The sequence below is a fragment of the Lissotriton vulgaris genome, chromosome 10 (genome assembly GCF_964263255.1).
Source record: "Lissotriton vulgaris chromosome 10, aLisVul1.2, whole genome shotgun sequence".
In the NCBI taxonomy this organism is placed as follows: domain Eukaryota; kingdom Metazoa; phylum Chordata; class Amphibia; order Caudata; family Salamandridae; genus Lissotriton; species Lissotriton vulgaris.
The window spans coordinates 535,645,615-535,661,736 of record NC_141698.1 but is presented as its reverse complement, the minus strand read 5'-3'; the positions used below and the strand labels follow the sequence as shown (position 1 = coordinate 535,661,736).

The following is a 16,122-nucleotide window of genomic DNA, read 5'->3' as shown; positions in this document are numbered from 1 at the left end:
AAAATAGCGTGCAGGGTAAGGAACCTTCTCGACATACACAGCGTCTTATAGCATTGAAAAGAAGAAAGGCTCCTATATGACAAGCAGCCTGAAAACTTCCACAGGATGGGCTCGTCCGGGATTTGAACCCGGGACCTCTCGCACCCGAAGCGAGAATCATACCCCTAGACCAACGAGCCTGAGTGGCCAGGAGACATTTTGAACAATTACTGAAGCGTCTTTCAGAAAACAGCAGGGCTATTTGGCTCGTCTCCCTATAAGTGAGCCACACAAAGTCATGTTTTCTCTCAAGTTGTTGTTTTTTCACTCCAGCAAGGAAGGGGGCAGCCAATCTCCTATCGGCCAGTGAGCAGTAAAAAGGCACAGATGAGAACAGCAAGCACTTTCTGGCACTTGTACTCCTCTGCAAGTCCTGGACCCTTGCTCCATAGACTTCCACACCAGAAGCAATGAAGGGCCCACCATTTCTTGCGCCTGAGAAAGAGGTGTTTGATATTTGGATTCAAACGCGCCCGCTCAGCGCTCGATCAGGCTCGATCAGGCGAGATTTATATGAGTGGCTCACAGGCCTGAAACATTCACCTGGGAGACCCAGAGTGGCTGACTTCCCAGTATGGCCATTGTTGGGCGAGTCTCCTCCTTTCCTCCTGCCTCAATCTAGAATTGGCTGCAAATCACAAGAGGGAGTGCAATGTCCGTGTGTAGTGCCTACTACCAGCTACCTCTCTGTCTTCCTTATGTAAATTAGAATTTTCAAGGGGGGACCATTGGCAATCTGCTCCTCCCACATAACCAGGAAGCCCTGTTGAACATGTCTGCCTGTGTTGTTGCAGGGACAGTGCCTTCTCTGCCAAAAAGGTGGCAGGAGAGCCTCACAACAAATGATGGGATCAACTGCTTATTTCGAAACCCAGCAAGGCAGTTACTGTGATGGATTGCCAATGTAATGGAAGGTGTGCCTGCGGTGTCACTTTCAGAAATACATGGAATTGTGATTGAGGGCCCAGCCTGGTGGATTTCTCTTTATTTACTACAGGTTCCCGCAAATATTGTGGTGTGTGTGGGGAATGCACTGCAAAAATTAGGAAGACTTAAGGGTGTAAAAGGGACCTGTAGGAAGTGGGATTTGAACCCACGCCTCCATGAGGAGACCAGAAGGCTCAGCATCACTGAAGATCAAGCTCTCTTGAGTCTGGCGCCTTAGACCACTCGGCCATCCTGACGGCTCAGGGTGTGCTTAGTTCTGACTTTTCTGTCTGCACCTGCCAACGTTTCCACTTACAACGTTCACAGAAATGTCACAGGTGTAAAGGCCCCAACAATACAACATAGCTCACACAAAATAAAAATAGGCCCAAGAACAACCCCCAGATGATCGATGGAGATAACTTTGTTTCGTCTGCAAAGGTAAAAAAAAATTCTCGCGGCTCACCGTGTTCAAAGACCACCTCTTCTTAAACTTGCATTGAGATAATAAGGTTTTAGAGTGTGCACAAAAAAAGCATCCAATGCACAGTGTTTCTGCCCCGTCTCGAACCGGGGACCTTTCGCGTGTTAGGCGAACGTGATGACCACTACACTACAGAAACTACCTTGGTGCTTTCTACTGTTAGAGGAAAGTTTCTCTCAAGTCTTCACCCTACTTCTATTCTGCTGTATCAGCAGCGGCTCAGAATGTGCAGAACAAGTGTGAAAACCTCAGAGATATCATCCAACATGCTTGCAATTAGACGTATTCAAAACTCACTTGTGCAGGCATCGACAGGCAAATATCTGATGCCTAAATGCCAGCGAGTACAGCTTGGGAAAGCATGACCTGGGACACACTGAGACTAAGCAGGTAGGCAGATAAAGCATGGTGATCCATTTTTCTTCTGAGGTTAGAAATATGTTGTGCAACAATGCACCCAGTATAACGAGAAATAGTCATAGTGCTTTTTTAGTAGGGTTTGTATGTTTACCTCTAAAAAGGGCTCGTCCGGGATTTGAACCCGGGACCTCTCGCACCCTAAGCGAGAATCATACCCCTAGACCAACGAGCCACGCAAGAGTCACCTCTGACACGGCTCCAGGGGTTAGTGGCAGCTAGCCAGTACATGCTGCTCTGTTCTGCAATATGATTGCTGTCTTTTCCATGACCGTCATCAAACAAGAAATTAAAAAGCCTCTGTCCTTCAGACAGTTTGTTTGCTTTAAGTGTCTGCTCGTGGTGAGGACAAGAGAAGCATTTCTTCTCTCATGCCTTGCTTTCATGAAGTAGGCCCACCCTACAGAGCAAAGTGCGAGCAAGCGAATGGCGCAAGCTATCGTCACTTCTCTTTTCGAGCTGTCACTGAGATCTCTGGAGCACACTACGTCAGGCTGGTGAGGAATAGACAGCCTCTATTATCTCAGCTTTTCTATAAAGTGAGCCAGTAAATGCAAACACTGTGAAAAACAGCAAGCTGCATTTCTGCCCGGTCTCGAACCAGGGACCTTTCGCGTGTAAGGCGAACGTGATAACCACTACACTACAGAAACAGACACTACCTCAGGAATCTTGTTGGCGTGTATTGGGTTGGAACGCACAGACTAAGGGCCAACGTCCTTGAAGCTCAAAGTTGGGCTCTCCTTACCCGGTCTCTCTTTCTTTGGAAGACAGGAATGAGGACCACTTTTTTCCCCAAGAGGCGATTTTGAAACCATATCCTGAAATGACACTAGAAAAACTCTTTGCATGTAATGTTCCTACACTGCTGGTCCAGCCCAGAAAAGCAGTTGCAAGGAAGTCCTGCACTCCTTTATCATGTCAAAAGTGGAAAATAGCGTGCAGGGTAAGGAACCTTCTCGACATACACAGCGTCTTATAGCATTGAAAAGAAGAAAGGCTCCTATATAACAAGCAGCCTGAAAACTTCCACAGGATGGGCTCGTCCGGGATTTGAACCCGGGACCTCTCGCACCCGAAGCGAGAATCATACCCCTAGACCAACGAGCCTGAGTGGCCAGGAGACATTTTGAACAATTACTGAAGCGTCTTTCAGAAAACAGCAGGGCTATTTGGCTCGTCTCCCTATAAGTGAGCCACACAAAGTCATGTTTTCTCTCAAGTTGTTGTTTTTTCACTCCAGCAAGGAAGGGGGCAGCCAATCTCCTATCGGCCAGTGAGCAGTAAAAAGGCACAGATGAGAACAGCAAGCACTTTCTGGCACTTGTACTCCTCTGCAAGTCCTGGACCCTTGCTCCATAGACTTCCACACCAGAAGCAATGAAGGGCCCACCATTTCTTGCGCCTGAGAAAGAGGTGTTTGATATTTGGATTCAAACGCGCTCGCTCAGCGCTCGATCAGGCTCGATCAGGCGAGATTTATATGAGTGGCTCACAGGCCTGAAACATTCACCTGGGAGACCCAGAGTGGCTGACTTCCCAGTATGGCCATTGTTGGGCGAGTCTCCTCCTTTCCTCCTGCCTCAATCTAGAATTGGCTGCAAATCACAAGAGGGAGTGCAATGTCCGTGTGTAGTGCCTACTACCAGCTACCTCTCTGTCTTCCTTATGTAAATTAGAATTTTCAAGGGGGGACCATTGGCAATCTGCTCCTCCCACATAACCAGGAAGCCCTGTTGAACATGTCTGCCTGTGTTGTTGCAGGGACAGTGCCTTCTCTGCCCAAAAGGTGGCAGGAGAGCCTCACAACAAATGATGGGATCAACTGCTTATTTCGAAACCCAGCAAGGCAGTTACTGTGATGGATTGCAAATGTAATGGAAGGTGTGCCTGCGGTGTCACTTTCAGAAATACATGGAATTGTGATTGAGGGCCCAGCCTGGTGGATTTCTCTTTATTTACTACAGGTTCCCGCAAATATTGTGGTGTGTGTGGGGAATGCACTGCAAAAATTAGGAAGACTTAAGGGTGTAAAAGGGACCTGTCAGAAGTGGGATTTGAACCCACGCCTCCATGAGGAGACCAGAAGGCTCAGCATCACTGAAGATCAAGCTCTCTTGAGTCTGGCGCCTTAGACCACTCGGCCATCCTGACGGCTCAGGGTGTGCTTAGTTCTGACTTTTCTGTCTGCACCTGCCAACGTTTCCACTTACAACGTTCACAGAAATGTCACAGGTGTAAAGGCCCCAACAATACAACATAGCTCACACAAAATAAAAATAGGCCCAAGAACAACCCCCAGATGATCGATGGAGATAACTTTGTTTCGTCTGCAAAGGTAAAAAAAAATTCTCGCGGCTCACCGTGTTCAAAGACCACCTCTTCTTAAACTTGCATTGAGATAATAAGGTTTTAGAGTGTGCACAAAAAAAGCATCCAATGCACAGTGTTTCTGCCCCGTCTCGAACCGGGGACCTTTCGCGTGTTAGGCGAACGTGATGACCACTACACTACAGAAACTACCTTGGTGCTTTCTACTGTTAGAGGAAAGTTTCTCTCAAGTCTTCACCCTACTTCTATTCTGCTGTATCAGCAGCGGCTCAGAATGTGCAGAACAAGTGTGAAAACCTCAGAGATATCATCCAACATGCTTGCAATTAGACGTATTCAAAACTCACTTGTGCAGGCATCGACAGGCAAATATCTGATGCCTAAATGCCAGCGAGTACAGCTTGGGAAAGCATCACCTGGGACACACTGAGACTAAGCAGGTAGGCAGATAAAGCATGGTGATCCATTTTTCTTCTGAGGTTAGAAATATGTTGTGCAACAATGCACCCAGTATAACGAGAAATAGTCATAGTGCTTTTTTAGTAGGGTTTGTATGTTTACCTCTAAAAAGGGCTCGTCCGGGATTTGAACCCGGGACCTCTCGCACCCTAAGCGAGAATCATACCCCTAGACCAACGAGCCACGCAAGAGTCACCTCTGACACGGCTCCAGGGGTTAGTGGCAGCTAGCCAGTACATGCTGCTCTGTTCTGCAATATGATTGCTGTCTTTTCCATGACCGTCATCAAACAAGAAATTAAAAAGCCTCTGTCCTTCAGACAGTTTGTTTGCTTTAAGTGTCTGCTCGTGGTGAGGACAAGAGAAGCATTTCTTCTCTCATGCCTTGCTTTCATGAAGTAGGCCCACCCTACAGAGCAAAGTGCGAGCAAGCGAATGGCGCAAGCTATCGTCACTTCTCTTTTCGAGCTGTCACTGAGATCTCTGGAGCACACTACGTCAGGCTGGTGAGGAATAGACAGCCTCTATTATCTCAGCTTTTCTATAAAGTGAGCCAGTAAATGCAAACACTGTGAAAAACAGCAAGCTGCATTTCTGCCCGGTCTCGAACCAGGGACCTTTCGCGTGTAAGGCGAACGTGATAACCACTACACTACAGAAACAGACACTACCTCAGGAATCTTGTTGGCGTGTATTGGGTTGGAACGCACAGACTAAGGGCCAACGTCCTTGAAGCTCAAAGTTGGGCTCTCCTTACCCGGTCTCTCTTTCTTTGGAAGACAGGAATGAGGACCACTTTTTTCCCCAAGAGGCGATTTTGAAACCATATCCTGAAATGACACTAGAAAAACTCTTTGCATGTAATGTTCCTACACTGCTGGTCCAGCCCAGAAAAGCAGTTGCAAGGAAGTCCTGCACTCCTTTATCATGTCAAAAGTGGAAAATAGCGTGCAGGGTAAGGAACCTTCTCGACATACACAGCGTCTTATAGCATTGAAAAGAAGAAAGGCTCCTATATGACAAGCAGCCTGAAAACTTCCACAGGATGGGCTCGTCCGGGATTTGAACCCGGGACCTCTCGCACCCGAAGCGAGAATCATACCCCTAGACCAACGAGCCTGAGTGGCCAGGAGACATTTTGAACAATTACTGAAGCGTCTTTCAGAAAACAGCAGGGCTATTTGGCTCGTCTCCCTATAAGTGAGCCACACAAAGTCATGTTTTCTCTCAAGTTGTTGTTTTTTCACTCCAGCAAGGAAGGGGGCAGCCAATCTCCTATCGGCCAGTGAGCAGTAAAAAGGCACAGATGAGAACAGCAAGCACTTTCTGGCACTTGTACTCCTCTGCAAGTCCTGGACCCTTGCTCCATAGACTTCCACACCAGAAGCAATGAAGGGCCCACCATTTCTTGCGCCTGAGAAAGAGGTGTTTGATATTTGGATTCAAACGCGCTCGCTCAGCGATCGATCAGGCTCGATCAGGCGAGATTTATATGAGTGGCTCACAGGCCTGAAACATTCACCTGGGAGACCCAGAGTGGCTGACTTCCCAGTATGGCCATTGTTGGGCGAGTCTCCTCCTTTCCTCCTGCCTCAATCTAGAATTGGCTGCAAATCACAAGAGGGAGTGCAATGTCCGTGTGTAGTGCCTACTACCAGCTACCTCTCTGTCTTCCTTATGTAAATTAGAATTTTCAAGGGGGGACCATTGGCAATCTGCTCCTCCCACATAACCAGGAAGCCCTGTTGAACATGTCTGCCTGTGTTGTTGCAGGGACAGTGCCTTCTCTGCCCAAAAGGTGGCAGGAGAGCCTCACAACAAATGATGGGATCAACTGCTTATTTCGAAACCCAGCAAGGCAGTTACTGTGATGGATTGCAAATGTAATGGAAGGTGTGCCTGCGGTGTCACTTTCAGAAATACATGGAATTGTGATTGAGGGCCCAGCCTGGTGGATTTCTCTTTATTTACTACAGGTTCCCGCAAATATTGTGGTGTGTGTGGGGAATGCACTGCAAAAATTAGGAAGACTTAAGGGTGTAAATGGGACCTGTCAGAAGTGGGATTTGAACCCACGCCTCCATGAGGAGACCAGAAGGCTCAGCATCACTGAAGATCAAGCTCTCTTGAGTCTGGCGCCTTAGACCACTCGGCCATCCTGACGGCTCAGGGTGTGCTTAGTTCTGACTTTTCTGTCTGCACCTGCCAACGTTTCCACTTACAACGTTCACAGAAATGTCACAGGTGTAAAGGCCCCAACAATACAACATAGCTCACACAAAATAAAAATAGGCCCAAGAACAACCCCCAGATGATCGATGGAGATAACTTTGTTTCGTCTGCAAAGGTAAAAAAAAATTCTCGCGGCTCACCGTGTTCAAAGACCACCTCTTCTTAAACTTGCATTGAGATAATAAGGTTTTAGAGTGTGCACAAAAAAAGCATCCAATGCACAGTGTTTCTGCCCCGTCTCGAACCGGGGACCTTTCGCGTGTTAGGCGAACGTGATGACCACTACACTACAGAAACTACCTTGGTGCTTTCTACTGTTAGAGGAAAGTTTCTCTCAAGTCTTCACCCTACTTCTATTCTGCTGTATCAGCAGCGGCTCAGAATGTGCAGAACAAGTGTGAAAACCTCAGAGATATCATCCAACATGCTTGCAATTAGACGTATTCAAAACTCACTTGTGCAGGCATCGACAGGCAAATATCTGATGCCTAAATGCCAGCGAGTACAGCTTGGGAAAGCATCACCTGGGACACACTGAGACTAAGCAGGTAGGCAGATAAAGCATGGTGATCCATTTTTCTTCTGAGGTTAGAAATATGTTGTGCAACAATGCACCCAGTATAACGAGAAATAGTCAGGCATAGTGCTTTTTTAGTAGGGTTTGTATGTTTACCTCTAAAAAGGGCTCGTCCGGGATTTGAACCCGGGACCTCTCGCACCCTAAGCGAGAATCATACCCCTAGACCAACGAGCCACGCAAGAGTCACCTCTGACACGGCTCCAGGGGTTAGTGGCAGCTAGCCAGTACATGCTGCTCTGTTCTGCAATATGATTGCTGTCTTTTCCATGACCGTCATCAAACAAGAAATTAAAAAGCCTCTGTCCTTCAGACAGTTTGTTTGCTTTAAGTGTCTGCTCGTGGTGAGGACAAGAGAAGCATTTCTTCTCTCATGCCTTGCTTTCATGAAGTAGGCCCACCCTACAGAGCAAAGTGCGAGCAAGCGAATGGCGCAAGCTATCGTCACTTCTCTTTTCGAGCTGTCACTGAGATCTCTGGAGCACACTACGTCAGGCTGGTGAGGAATAGACAGCCTCTATTATCTCAGCTTTTCTATAAAGTGAGCCAGTAAATGCAAACACTGTGAAAAACAGCAAGCTGCATTTCTGCCCGGTCTCGAACCAGGGACCTTTCGCGTGTAAGGCGAACGTGATAACCACTACACTACAGAAACAGACACTACCTCAGGAATCTTGTTGGCGTGTATTGGGTTGGAACGCACAGACTAAGGGCCAACGTCCTTGAAGCTCAAAGTTGGGCTCTCCTTACCCGGTCTCTCTTTCTTTGGAAGACAGGAATGAGGACCACTTTTTTCCCCAAGAGGCGATTTTGAAACCATATCCTGAAATGACACTAGAAAAACTCTTTGCATGTAATGTTCCTACACTGCTGGTCCAGCCCAGAAAAGCAGTTGCAAGGAAGTCCTGCACTCCTTTATCATGTCAAAAGTGGAAAATAGCGTGCAGGGTAAGGAACCTTCTCGACATACACAGCGTCTTATAGCATTGAAAAGAAGAAAGGCTCCTATATGACAAGCAGCCTGAAAACTTCCACAGGATGGGCTCGTCCGGGATTTGAACCCGGGACCTCTCGCACCCGAAGCGAGAATCATACCCCTAGACCAACGAGCCTGAGTGGCCAGGAGACATTTTGAACAATTACTGAAGCGTCTTTCAGAAAACAGCAGGGCTATTTGGCTCGTCTCCCTATAAGTGAGCCACACAAAGTCATGTTTTCTCTCAAGTTGTTGTTTTTTCACTCCAGCAAGGAAGGGGGCAGCCAATCTCCTATCGGCCAGTGAGCAGTAAAAAGGCACAGATGAGAACAGCAAGCACTTTCTGGCACTTGTACTCCTCTGCAAGTCCTGGACCCTTGCTCCATAGACTTCCACACCAGAAGCAATGAAGGGCCCACCATTTCTTGCGCCTGAGAAAGAGGTGTTTGATATTTGGATTCAAACGCGCCCGCTCAGCGCTCGATCAGGCTCGATCAGGCGAGATTTATATGAGTGGCTCACAGGCCTGAAACATTCACCTGGGAGACCCAGAGTGGCTGACTTCCCAGTATGGCCATTGTTGGGCGAGTCTCCTCCTTTCCTCCTGCCTCAATCTAGAATTGGCTGCAAATCACAAGAGGGAGTGCAATGTCCGTGTGTAGTGCCTACTACCAGCTACCTCTCTGTCTTCCTTATGTAAATTAGAATTTTCAAGGGGGGACCATTGGCAATCTGCTCCTCCCACATAACCAGGAAGCCCTGTTGAACATGTCTGCCTGTGTTGTTGCAGGGACAGTGCCTTCTCTGCCAAAAAGGTGGCAGGAGAGCCTCACAACAAATGATGGGATCAACTGCTTATTTCGAAACCCAGCAAGGCAGTTACTGTGATGGATTGCCAATGTAATGGAAGGTGTGCCTGCGGTGTCACTTTCAGAAATACATGGAATTGTGATTGAGGGCCCAGCCTGGTGGATTTCTCTTTATTTACTACAGGTTCCCGCAAATATTGTGGTGTGTGTGGGGAATGCACTGCAAAAATTAGGAAGACTTAAGGGTGTAAAAGGGACCTGTAGGAAGTGGGATTTGAACCCACGCCTCCATGAGGAGACCAGAAGGCTCAGCATCACTGAAGATCAAGCTCTCTTGAGTCTGGCGCCTTAGACCACTCGGCCATCCTGACGGCTCAGGGTGTGCTTAGTTCTGACTTTTCTGTCTGCACCTGCCAACGTTTCCACTTACAACGTTCACAGAAATGTCACAGGTGTAAAGGCCCCAACAATACAACATAGCTCACACAAAATAAAAATAGGCCCAAGAACAACCCCCAGATGATCGATGGAGATAACTTTGTTTCGTCTGCAAAGGTAAAAAAAAATTCTCGCGGCTCACCGTGTTCAAAGACCACCTCTTCTTAAACTTGCATTGAGATAATAAGGTTTTAGAGTGTGCACAAAAAAAGCATCCAATGCACAGTGTTTCTGCCCCGTCTCGAACCGGGGACCTTTCGCGTGTTAGGCGAACGTGATGACCACTACACTACAGAAACTACCTTGGTGCTTTCTACTGTTAGAGGAAAGTTTCTCTCAAGTCTTCACCCTACTTCTATTCTGCTGTATCAGCAGCGGCTCAGAATGTGCAGAACAAGTGTGAAAACCTCAGAGATATCATCCAACATGCTTGCAATTAGACGTATTCAAAACTCACTTGTGCAGGCATCGACAGGCAAATATCTGATGCCTAAATGCCAGCGAGTACAGCTTGGGAAAGCATGACCTGGGACACACTGAGACTAAGCAGGTAGGCAGATAAAGCATGGTGATCCATTTTTCTTCTGAGGTTAGAAATATGTTGTGCAACAATGCACCCAGTATAACGAGAAATAGTCATAGTGCTTTTTTAGTAGGGTTTGTATGTTTACCTCTAAAAAGGGCTCGTCCGGGATTTGAACCCGGGACCTCTCGCACCCTAAGCGAGAATCATACCCCTAGACCAACGAGCCACGCAAGAGTCACCTCTGACACGGCTCCAGGGGTTAGTGGCAGCTAGCCAGTACATGCTGCTCTGTTCTGCAATATGATTGCTGTCTTTTCCATGACCGTCATCAAACAAGAAATTAAAAAGCCTCTGTCCTTCAGACAGTTTGTTTGCTTTAAGTGTCTGCTCGTGGTGAGGACAAGAGAAGCATTTCTTCTCTCATGCCTTGCTTTCATGAAGTAGGCCCACCCTACAGAGCAAAGTGCGAGCAAGCGAATGGCGCAAGCTATCGTCACTTCCCTTTTCGAGCTGTCACTGAGATCTCTGGAGCACACTACGTCAGGCTGGTGAGGAATAGACAGCCTCTATTATCTCAGCTTTTCTATAAAGTGAGCCAGTAAATGCAAACACTGTGAAAAACAGCAAGCTGCATTTCTGCCCGGTCTCGAACCAGGGACCTTTCGCGTGTAAGGCGAACGTGATAACCACTACACTACAGAAACAGACACTACCTCAGGAATCTTGTTGGCGTGTATTGGGTTGGAACGCACAGACTAAGGGCCAACGTCCTTGAAGCTCAAAGTTGGGCTCTCCTTACCCGGTCTCTCTTTCTTTGGAAGACAGGAATGAGGACCACTTTTTTCCCCAAGAGGCGATTTTGAAACCATATCCTGAAATGACACTAGAAAAACTCTTTGCATGTAATGTTCCTACACTGCTGGTCCAGCCCAGAAAAGCAGTTGCAAGGAAGTCCTGCACTCCTTTATCATGTCAAAAGTGGAAAATAGCGTGCAGGGTAAGGAACCTTCTCGACATACACAGCGTCTTATAGCATTGAAAAGAAGAAAGGCTCCTATATAACAAGCAGCCTGAAAACTTCCACAGGATGGGCTCGTCCGGGATTTGAACCCGGGACCTCTCGCACCCGAAGCGAGAATCATACCCCTAGACCAACGAGCCTGAGTGGCCAGGAGACATTTTGAACAATTACTGAAGCGTCTTTCAGAAAACAGCAGGGCTATTTGGCTCGTCTCCCTATAAGTGAGCCACACAAAGTCATGTTTTCTCTCAAGTTGTTGTTTTTTCACTCCAGCAAGGAAGGGGGCAGCCAATCTCCTATCGGCCAGTGAGCAGTAAAAAGGCACAGATGAGAACAGCAAGCACTTTCTGGCACTTGTACTCCTCTGCAAGTCCTGGACCCTTGCTCCATAGACTTCCACACCAGAAGCAATGAAGGGCCCACCATTTCTTGCGCCTGAGAAAGAGGTGTTTGATATTTGGATTCAAACGCGCTCGCTCAGCGCTCGATCAGGCTCGATCAGGCGAGATTTATATGAGTGGCTCACAGGCCTGAAACATTCACCTGGGAGACCCAGAGTGGCTGACTTCCCAGTATGGCCATTGTTGGGCGAGTCTCCTCCTTTCCTCCTGCCTCAATCTAGAATTGGCTGCAAATCACAAGAGGGAGTGCAATGTCCGTGTGTAGTGCCTACTACCAGCTACCTCTCTGTCTTCCTTATGTAAATTAGAATTTTCAAGGGGGGACCATTGGCAATCTGCTCCTCCCACATAACCAGGAAGCCCTGTTGAACATGTCTGCCTGTGTTGTTGCAGGGACAGTGCCTTCTCTGCCCAAAAGGTGGCAGGAGAGCCTCACAACAAATGATGGGATCAACTGCTTATTTCGAAACCCAGCAAGGCAGTTACTGTGATGGATTGCAAATGTAATGGAAGGTGTGCCTGCGGTGTCACTTTCAGAAATACATGGAATTGTGATTGAGGGCCCAGCCTGGTGGATTTCTCTTTATTTACTACAGGTTCCCGCAAATATTGTGGTGTGTGTGGGGAATGCACTGCAAAAATTAGGAAGACTTAAGGGTGTAAAAGGGACCTGTCAGAAGTGGGATTTGAACCCACGCCTCCATGAGGAGACCAGAAGGCTCAGCATCACTGAAGATCAAGCTCTCTTGAGTCTGGCGCCTTAGACCACTCGGCCATCCTGACGGCTCAGGGTGTGCTTAGTTCTGACTTTTCTGTCTGCACCTGCCAACGTTTCCACTTACAACGTTCACAGAAATGTCACAGGTGTAAAGGCCCCAACAATACAACATAGCTCACACAAAATAAAAATAGGCCCAAGAACAACCCCCAGATGATCGATGGAGATAACTTTGTTTCGTCTGCAAAGGTAAAAAAAAATTCTCGCGGCTCACCGTGTTCAAAGACCACCTCTTCTTAAACTTGCATTGAGATAATAAGGTTTTAGAGTGTGCACAAAAAAAGCATCCAATGCACAGTGTTTCTGCCCCGTCTCGAACCGGGGACCTTTCGCGTGTTAGGCGAACGTGATGACCACTACACTACAGAAACTACCTTGGTGCTTTCTACTGTTAGAGGAAAGTTTCTCTCAAGTCTTCACCCTACTTCTATTCTGCTGTATCAGCAGCGGCTCAGAATGTGCAGAACAAGTGTGAAAACCTCAGAGATATCATCCAACATGCTTGCAATTAGACGTATTCAAAACTCACTTGTGCAGGCATCGACAGGCAAATATCTGATGCCTAAATGCCAGCGAGTACAGCTTGGGAAAGCATCACCTGGGACACACTGAGACTAAGCAGGTAGGCAGATAAAGCATGGTGATCCATTTTTCTTCTGAGGTTAGAAATATGTTGTGCAACAATGCACCCAGTATAACGAGAAATAGTCATAGTGCTTTTTTAGTAGGGTTTGTATGTTTACCTCTAAAAAGGGCTCGTCCGGGATTTGAACCCGGGACCTCTCGCACCCTAAGCGAGAATCATACCCCTAGACCAACGAGCCACGCAAGAGTCACCTCTGACACGGCTCCAGGGGTTAGTGGCAGCTAGCCAGTACATGCTGCTCTGTTCTGCAATATGATTGCTGTCTTTTCCATGACCGTCATCAAACAAGAAATTAAAAAGCCTCTGTCCTTCAGACAGTTTGTTTGCTTTAAGTGTCTGCTCGTGGTGAGGACAAGAGAAGCATTTCTTCTCTCATGCCTTGCTTTCATGAAGTAGGCCCACCCTACAGAGCAAAGTGCGAGCAAGCGAATGGCGCAAGCTATCGTCACTTCTCTTTTCGAGCTGTCACTGAGATCTCTGGAGCACACTACGTCAGGCTGGTGAGGAATAGACAGCCTCTATTATCTCAGCTTTTCTATAAAGTGAGCCAGTAAATGCAAACACTGTGAAAAACAGCAAGCTGCATTTCTGCCCGGTCTCGAACCAGGGACCTTTCGCGTGTAAGGCGAACGTGATAACCACTACACTACAGAAACAGACACTACCTCAGGAATCTTGTTGGCGTGTATTGGGTTGGAACGCACAGACTAAGGGCCAACGTCCTTGAAGCTCAAAGTTGGGCTCTCCTTACCCGGTCTCTCTTTCTTTGGAAGACAGGAATGAGGACCACTTTTTTCCCCAAGAGGCGATTTTGAAACCATATCCTGAAATGACACTAGAAAAACTCTTTGCATGTAATGTTCCTACACTGCTGGTCCAGCCCAGAAAAGCAGTTGCAAGGAAGTCCTGCACTCCTTTATCATGTCAAAAGTGGAAAATAGCGTGCAGGGTAAGGAACCTTCTCGACATACACAGCGTCTTATAGCATTGAAAAGAAGAAAGGCTCCTATATGACAAGCAGCCTGAAAACTTCCACAGGATGGGCTCGTCCGGGATTTGAACCCGGGACCTCTCGCACCCGAAGCGAGAATCATACCCCTAGACCAACGAGCCTGAGTGGCCAGGAGACATTTTGAACAATTACTGAAGCGTCTTTCAGAAAACAGCAGGGCTATTTGGCTCGTCTCCCTATAAGTGAGCCACACAAAGTCATGTTTTCTCTCAAGTTGTTGTTTTTTCACTCCAGCAAGGAAGGGGGCAGCCAATCTCCTATCGGCCAGTGAGCAGTAAAAAGGCACAGATGAGAACAGCAAGCACTTTCTGGCACTTGTACTCCTCTGCAAGTCCTGGACCCTTGCTCCATAGACTTCCACACCAGAAGCAATGAAGGGCCCACCATTTCTTGCGCCTGAGAAAGAGGTGTTTGATATTTGGATTCAAACGCGCTCGCTCAGCGCTCGATCAGGCTCGATCAGGCGAGATTTATATGAGTGGCTCACAGGCCTGAAACATTCACCTGGGAGACCCAGAGTGGCTGACTTCCCAGTATGGCCATTGTTGGGCGAGTCTCCTCCTTTCCTCCTGCCTCAATCTAGAATTGGCTGCAAATCACAAGAGGGAGTGCAATGTCCGTGTGTAGTGCCTACTACCAGCTACCTCTCTGTCTTCCTTATGTAAATTAGAATTTTCAAGGGGGGACCATTGGCAATCTGCTCCTCCCACATAACCAGGAAGCCCTGTTGAACATGTCTGCCTGTGTTGTTGCAGGGACAGTGCCTTCTCTGCCCAAAAGGTGGCAGGAGAGCCTCACAACAAATGATGGGATCAACTGCTTATTTCGAAACCCAGCAAGGCAGTTACTGTGATGGATTGCAAATGTAATGGAAGGTGTGCCTGCGGTGTCACTTTCAGAAATACATGGAATTGTGATTGAGGGCCCAGCCTGGTGGATTTCTCTTTATTTACTACAGGTTCCCGCAAATATTGTGGTGTGTGTGGGGAATGCACTGCAAAAATTAGGAAGACTTAAGGGTGTAAAAGGGACCTGTCAGAAGTGGGATTTGAACCCACGCCTCCATGAGGAGACCAGAAGGCTCAGCATCACTGAAGATCAAGCTCTCTTGAGTCTGGCGCCTTAGACCACTCGGCCATCCTGACGGCTCAGGGTGTGCTTAGTTCTGACTTTTCTGTCTGCACCTGCCAACGTTTCCACTTACAACGTTCACAGAAATGTCACAGGTGTAAAGGCCCCAACAATACAACATAGCTCACACAAAATAAAAATAGGCCCAAGAACAACCCCCAGATGATCGATGGAGATAACTTTGTTTCGTCTGCAAAGGTAAAAAAAAATTCTCGCGGCTCACCGTGTTCAAAGACCACCTCTTCTTAAACTTGCATTGAGATAATAAGGTTTTAGAGTGTGCACAAAAAAAGCATCCAATGCACAGTGTTTCTGCCCCGTCTCGAACCGGGGACCTTTCGCGTGTTAGGCGAACGTGATGACCACTACACTACAGAAACTACCTTGGTGCTTTCTACTGTTAGAGGAAAGTTTCTCTCAAGTCTTCACCCTACTTCTATTCTGCTGTATCAGCAGCGGCTCAGAATGTGCAGAACAAGTGTGAAAACCTCAGAGATATCATCCAACATGCTTGCAATTAGACGTATTCAAAACTCACTTGTGCAGGCATCGACAGGCAAATATCTGATGCCTAAATGCCAGCGAGTACAGCTTGGGAAAGCATCACCTGGGACACACTGAGACTAAGCAGGTAGGCAGATAAAGCATGGTGATCCATTTTTCTTCTGAGGTTAGAAATATGTTGTGCAACAATGCACCCAGTATAACGAGAAATAGTCATAGTGCTTTTTTAGTAGGGTTTGTATGTTTACCTCTAAAAAGGGCTCGTCCGGGATTTGAACCCGGGACCTCTCGCACCCTAAGCGAGAATCATACCCCTAGACCAACGAGCCACGCAAGAGTCACCTCTGACACGGCTCCAGGGGTTAGTGGCAGCTAGCCAGTACATGCTGCTCTGTTCTGCAATATGATTGCTGTC

General features: G+C 47.5%; 29 non-coding genes across 29 annotated transcripts; all 29 read right to left on the bottom strand.

Annotated features, from left to right (window-relative positions):
* Positions 1-107: 107 nt before the first annotated feature.
* On the bottom strand, positions 108-179 carry TRNAP-CGG (transfer RNA proline (anticodon CGG)). Its single transcript has one exon. It is a non-coding gene; the product is annotated as a tRNA-Pro (tRNA).
* A 932-nt stretch (positions 180-1,111) lies between these two features.
* TRNAL-CAA (transfer RNA leucine (anticodon CAA)) lies at positions 1,112-1,223 on the bottom strand. Its single transcript has 2 exons — positions 1,186-1,223; positions 1,112-1,157 (listed from the first exon to the last, which is right to left on the bottom strand). It is a non-coding gene; the product is annotated as a tRNA-Leu (tRNA).
* Positions 1,224-1,516: 293 nt separating this feature from the next.
* Positions 1,517-1,589, bottom strand: TRNAV-AAC (transfer RNA valine (anticodon AAC)). Its single transcript has one exon. It is a non-coding gene; the product is annotated as a tRNA-Val (tRNA).
* A 381-nt stretch (positions 1,590-1,970) lies between these two features.
* On the bottom strand, positions 1,971-2,042 carry TRNAP-AGG (transfer RNA proline (anticodon AGG)). The gene has a single exon. It is a non-coding gene; the product is annotated as a tRNA-Pro (tRNA).
* A 405-nt stretch (positions 2,043-2,447) lies between these two features.
* TRNAV-UAC (transfer RNA valine (anticodon UAC)) lies at positions 2,448-2,520 on the bottom strand. Its single transcript has one exon. It is a non-coding gene; the product is annotated as a tRNA-Val (tRNA).
* Positions 2,521-2,905: 385 nt separating this feature from the next.
* Positions 2,906-2,977, bottom strand: TRNAP-CGG (transfer RNA proline (anticodon CGG)). Its single transcript has one exon. It is a non-coding gene; the product is annotated as a tRNA-Pro (tRNA).
* A 932-nt stretch (positions 2,978-3,909) lies between these two features.
* Positions 3,910-4,021, bottom strand: TRNAL-CAA (transfer RNA leucine (anticodon CAA)). Its single transcript has 2 exons — positions 3,984-4,021; positions 3,910-3,955 (listed from the first exon to the last, which is right to left on the bottom strand). It is a non-coding gene; the product is annotated as a tRNA-Leu (tRNA).
* Positions 4,022-4,314: 293 nt separating this feature from the next.
* TRNAV-AAC (transfer RNA valine (anticodon AAC)) lies at positions 4,315-4,387 on the bottom strand. The gene has a single exon. It is a non-coding gene; the product is annotated as a tRNA-Val (tRNA).
* A 381-nt stretch (positions 4,388-4,768) lies between these two features.
* On the bottom strand, positions 4,769-4,840 carry TRNAP-AGG (transfer RNA proline (anticodon AGG)). The gene has a single exon. It is a non-coding gene; the product is annotated as a tRNA-Pro (tRNA).
* A 405-nt stretch (positions 4,841-5,245) lies between these two features.
* Positions 5,246-5,318, bottom strand: TRNAV-UAC (transfer RNA valine (anticodon UAC)). The gene has a single exon. It is a non-coding gene; the product is annotated as a tRNA-Val (tRNA).
* A 385-nt stretch (positions 5,319-5,703) lies between these two features.
* TRNAP-CGG (transfer RNA proline (anticodon CGG)) lies at positions 5,704-5,775 on the bottom strand. The gene has a single exon. It is a non-coding gene; the product is annotated as a tRNA-Pro (tRNA).
* A 932-nt stretch (positions 5,776-6,707) lies between these two features.
* On the bottom strand, positions 6,708-6,819 carry TRNAL-CAA (transfer RNA leucine (anticodon CAA)). Its single transcript has 2 exons — positions 6,782-6,819; positions 6,708-6,753 (listed from the first exon to the last, which is right to left on the bottom strand). It is a non-coding gene; the product is annotated as a tRNA-Leu (tRNA).
* A 293-nt stretch (positions 6,820-7,112) lies between these two features.
* TRNAV-AAC (transfer RNA valine (anticodon AAC)) lies at positions 7,113-7,185 on the bottom strand. Its single transcript has one exon. It is a non-coding gene; the product is annotated as a tRNA-Val (tRNA).
* A 385-nt stretch (positions 7,186-7,570) lies between these two features.
* Positions 7,571-7,642, bottom strand: TRNAP-AGG (transfer RNA proline (anticodon AGG)). Its single transcript has one exon. It is a non-coding gene; the product is annotated as a tRNA-Pro (tRNA).
* Positions 7,643-8,047: 405 nt separating this feature from the next.
* On the bottom strand, positions 8,048-8,120 carry TRNAV-UAC (transfer RNA valine (anticodon UAC)). The gene has a single exon. It is a non-coding gene; the product is annotated as a tRNA-Val (tRNA).
* A 385-nt stretch (positions 8,121-8,505) lies between these two features.
* Positions 8,506-8,577, bottom strand: TRNAP-CGG (transfer RNA proline (anticodon CGG)). Its single transcript has one exon. It is a non-coding gene; the product is annotated as a tRNA-Pro (tRNA).
* A 932-nt stretch (positions 8,578-9,509) lies between these two features.
* TRNAL-CAA (transfer RNA leucine (anticodon CAA)) lies at positions 9,510-9,621 on the bottom strand. The gene is made up of 2 exons: positions 9,584-9,621; positions 9,510-9,555 (listed from the first exon to the last, which is right to left on the bottom strand). It is a non-coding gene; the product is annotated as a tRNA-Leu (tRNA).
* A 293-nt stretch (positions 9,622-9,914) lies between these two features.
* TRNAV-AAC (transfer RNA valine (anticodon AAC)) lies at positions 9,915-9,987 on the bottom strand. The gene has a single exon. It is a non-coding gene; the product is annotated as a tRNA-Val (tRNA).
* A 381-nt stretch (positions 9,988-10,368) lies between these two features.
* On the bottom strand, positions 10,369-10,440 carry TRNAP-AGG (transfer RNA proline (anticodon AGG)). Its single transcript has one exon. It is a non-coding gene; the product is annotated as a tRNA-Pro (tRNA).
* A 405-nt stretch (positions 10,441-10,845) lies between these two features.
* Positions 10,846-10,918, bottom strand: TRNAV-UAC (transfer RNA valine (anticodon UAC)). Its single transcript has one exon. It is a non-coding gene; the product is annotated as a tRNA-Val (tRNA).
* A 385-nt stretch (positions 10,919-11,303) lies between these two features.
* On the bottom strand, positions 11,304-11,375 carry TRNAP-CGG (transfer RNA proline (anticodon CGG)). Its single transcript has one exon. It is a non-coding gene; the product is annotated as a tRNA-Pro (tRNA).
* A 932-nt stretch (positions 11,376-12,307) lies between these two features.
* TRNAL-CAA (transfer RNA leucine (anticodon CAA)) lies at positions 12,308-12,419 on the bottom strand. Its single transcript has 2 exons — positions 12,382-12,419; positions 12,308-12,353 (listed from the first exon to the last, which is right to left on the bottom strand). It is a non-coding gene; the product is annotated as a tRNA-Leu (tRNA).
* Positions 12,420-12,712: 293 nt separating this feature from the next.
* TRNAV-AAC (transfer RNA valine (anticodon AAC)) lies at positions 12,713-12,785 on the bottom strand. The gene has a single exon. It is a non-coding gene; the product is annotated as a tRNA-Val (tRNA).
* Positions 12,786-13,166: 381 nt separating this feature from the next.
* TRNAP-AGG (transfer RNA proline (anticodon AGG)) lies at positions 13,167-13,238 on the bottom strand. The gene has a single exon. It is a non-coding gene; the product is annotated as a tRNA-Pro (tRNA).
* A 405-nt stretch (positions 13,239-13,643) lies between these two features.
* On the bottom strand, positions 13,644-13,716 carry TRNAV-UAC (transfer RNA valine (anticodon UAC)). Its single transcript has one exon. It is a non-coding gene; the product is annotated as a tRNA-Val (tRNA).
* Positions 13,717-14,101: 385 nt separating this feature from the next.
* Positions 14,102-14,173, bottom strand: TRNAP-CGG (transfer RNA proline (anticodon CGG)). Its single transcript has one exon. It is a non-coding gene; the product is annotated as a tRNA-Pro (tRNA).
* Positions 14,174-15,105: 932 nt separating this feature from the next.
* Positions 15,106-15,217, bottom strand: TRNAL-CAA (transfer RNA leucine (anticodon CAA)). Its single transcript has 2 exons — positions 15,180-15,217; positions 15,106-15,151 (listed from the first exon to the last, which is right to left on the bottom strand). It is a non-coding gene; the product is annotated as a tRNA-Leu (tRNA).
* Positions 15,218-15,510: 293 nt separating this feature from the next.
* TRNAV-AAC (transfer RNA valine (anticodon AAC)) lies at positions 15,511-15,583 on the bottom strand. The gene has a single exon. It is a non-coding gene; the product is annotated as a tRNA-Val (tRNA).
* Positions 15,584-15,964: 381 nt separating this feature from the next.
* Positions 15,965-16,036, bottom strand: TRNAP-AGG (transfer RNA proline (anticodon AGG)). The gene has a single exon. It is a non-coding gene; the product is annotated as a tRNA-Pro (tRNA).
* Between the last annotated feature and the right edge of the window lie 86 nt (positions 16,037-16,122).